The sequence below is a fragment of the Austrofundulus limnaeus genome, unplaced genomic scaffold (assembly GCF_001266775.1).
Source record: "Austrofundulus limnaeus strain Quisiro unplaced genomic scaffold, Austrofundulus_limnaeus-1.0 Scaffold179, whole genome shotgun sequence".
NCBI lineage: Eukaryota > Metazoa > Chordata > Actinopteri > Cyprinodontiformes > Rivulidae > Austrofundulus > Austrofundulus limnaeus.
Window position 1 is genome coordinate 267,230 of NW_013952581.1, and position 3,208 is coordinate 270,437.

The window sequence follows — 3,208 nt, forward strand, 5'->3', positions numbered from 1 at the left end:
ATATATATGTACATATATATGTACATATATATATATTTTTTAATTAAATGGGGTGTTTTCTCCTGTTCACCACCAGGTGTCGCTGTAATCCTGTTATTTCTCCAATCGCAGTTTATTTTAGGTGGGGCTTTGGTTTTTCTGACAGCACCAGGCGGGATTATAAAACAGGGTTTGTGTCGTTAACGTARGTAAAATAAGATAATTATTTAAACGAGTTCAGTAAAGAGGCACCTGATTGGCTGTTTCCTGTTAGAACCAGCTGAAGGACGAGCCTGGCGTTAAACTGATTTGTGTTGTGATTTATTTCCACACATACCCACACACACGTGTGTGTGTGTGTGTGTGTGTGTTACAGTAAAATGAACAATAGAGGAATGAGCTGGCTTTGTTTCCATCCGGAGGGACCGGGGGGTCCTGGAGAGCGGCCCAGGGAGTGAACAAGGCTAATGGCTMCCTGCTCATTACTGAGCCACATATTAAATCCTCAGCTGTAAATAATGTGGGACCTGCTGGAGTCTCATCTGCTGGTTCCCTCTGTTCCCTCGCAGAGAGCGGAGCTGCACATGATTCATAATTATTCCAGTCCAGCTCCTCTGAGGTGCCGCAGAAACGCAGCCTCAGCAGTTTTACAGGGCATCATTTTTAAAATCTTTTATCCACACAGTGAGGCTTTAATCTGAGGAAAGTGTTTCTTCCTGTGAGGATTACGTTTCATAATTTACACGCAGTTTAAATTAAAGCTGGTTTGTCCACTGTGGGTCACAGCTTCAAACAGGGGGTCCTTACACAATCTCCAGATTAGAAATAACACGTAAAAATATTTGTCTTTGGCACATTTTACTGTAAATTCTTTAAATTTAATAAAATATCTATGAAGCAAACACTAAATAAAAGCTAAAATGAGTAAATCAGTTGTTAAAAGCTAAATGAAGCAAAACWGATGCTAACGGCTAAARGCAATAAAACTGTAACTAAAAGTTAAAATAAGAAAAAACGTAGCTAAAAGCTAAAATATGCTAAACCTTGGTCGAAAATTAAAAASATAGCAAAATCCAGCAATTTTGCTAACTGTGGTTGAAAGCTAAAATTAGCCGAACCGTAGCTAAAACCTAAAATATACAATACAGTAAATAAAAACTAGAAAAAGCAAAGCCAGAAAAAAAAGTTAAAAAAATTAGCTAAAATTGCAGCTGAAAGCTAAATTTAATCAAATCATGGCTAAAGGCTCTAAACAGTAAAACCCCAACTGAAAGTGAAATCAAAATAATCAAGACATTAGCTAAGAGCTAAACAAAGCCAAACTGTTGCTGTACGTTAAAATGACGTTACACTGAAGTTACAATTTTAACAACAATTAAGTAGCTAAAAGAAAATATCAGCAAACTTTGTTAAATGCTAACATTTGTAAAAATGCTGTTTTAAATTTGCTCTACATAGTTAAAATTAATGAAACATTGTTAAACTTTTAATGTAGCAAAACAGTGGCTTAAATTTAAATATAGCAAATCATTGACAAAAGGTAAAATTTACAACAAAAGTGGTTAAAAGCTAAATACACAGATTAGCCTAATGTGGCTTTTAGCTTAGCAGACAGTTAAACAACCCAGTTTTGAGTATTTATTTATCTGATAAATCAGTTTAAAACTAACATTCAAAAACTATGTAAAACACAATTTTGTAAAGTACATTTCACACTCATGAACATAAATACAATCTGCCCTGAGCAACAAGTTTTATACTTGAGGTTCATTTAAGCATGCTTGTGTATAAGTTTAAGTATATCAAGTATACTAAGCACCATGTACTTGTAATGTACTAGAAAGTTTACTGATTTAATACTTGTTTGTACTAAATTGGAACTTTTTAAGTTTTTTTGTTTATAATACTTCAAGTATACTGTTATAATGTCTTTTTAAGTGTACAAACCTACCAAAAAGAAGTATACTTTCTGTACATGTCTTTAAGTATACTAAATATCTAAAAGCGTATTTCCCTAAGTGTATTTTTATTTACCATGTAGATTACTAACAAGTATACTTCTAGGACTAAATTGGCCCACAATAAGTTTATGAAAGTACAATTAAAAGTATACTTAAAGTAATCTTTTAAGTATAATTTTAATTTAATCTTGAAATATACTACAAATAAACCAGTCTGTGTGAAAATGTACTTTCAGTGTACTATTAAAGTTTATCTTGGCCAGAAGTTTAAACAATAATATAGACTAAGTATTCTTAAACTTTTAGTATACTTTTATTACAAGCCAAGTATAGTGTAAGATAAACTTGATTAAGTATATCTCAGATAAGTACATAAAAAGTAAAATGGAAGTACACTTTTATTTTAAATTTAAAACTATATAGTACTCTTAAAGGATACTTGCATATACTACTTTTTTGCTAAGGGACACCTAAAATCTGAGGCTTGAAATTGAGTCTCAAGGTCACCAAAGGTAGAAATCCCATTTTTAACAAGTTTTCATGCTAATAAGATAAGTTACACAATGATCTGGTGTGTTTTTTCAAAGTATTCTTAATTTAAAAAAAAATACTTTTGTTTTGTCTTTTCTAGCTTTGATTTTCTCTCACTTTCTTCTTTTTCCTCCAACAGTTTTGTGTTGTTGTGAAACCTGATGCAGAGTAGGAATGTTTCAATTGAGCTCTCACCTAAAATCTAAAATCATTACATTTTTATATAATCTTAGAAACATTTACTAAAATGCCCAACATAATACAATATTGCATTGTTAGAGTCAGAAATAGTAATTTGTAAGTTTTGTGTGCATAAAGTTGGACATTTCGACAAAAACACATTTGTTGTTGTGTCACGTGACTCTGAATCACACGGCAGCACAGGTGAGGTGATGTATCTCGCGGGCAGAATTTTTTAATTATAAAGGCGACACTCCAGGAAATTAGCAGGTGGAGTTTACTTCAAAGTTTGTTACGAACGCGTGTTGTGTTACCAACCTTTTCACAGACTTCTACACGGATCCTTTTTTCTTTTTCTGTCCATTCACGACGATAGTTTGAGCGCTACACGCACCACTTGAAGCTCGTGGCAAAAAAAAACCTCCTCCTGTGTAGTCCACATGTATGGCAAGTCGTTTGATCACTTATTTAATGTCCTCCCAATGTAGTAGTTCCCTGTTTACCTACCCTTTTTAATAACATTACATTACGTTACAATTGTTTGAACATATGTGACC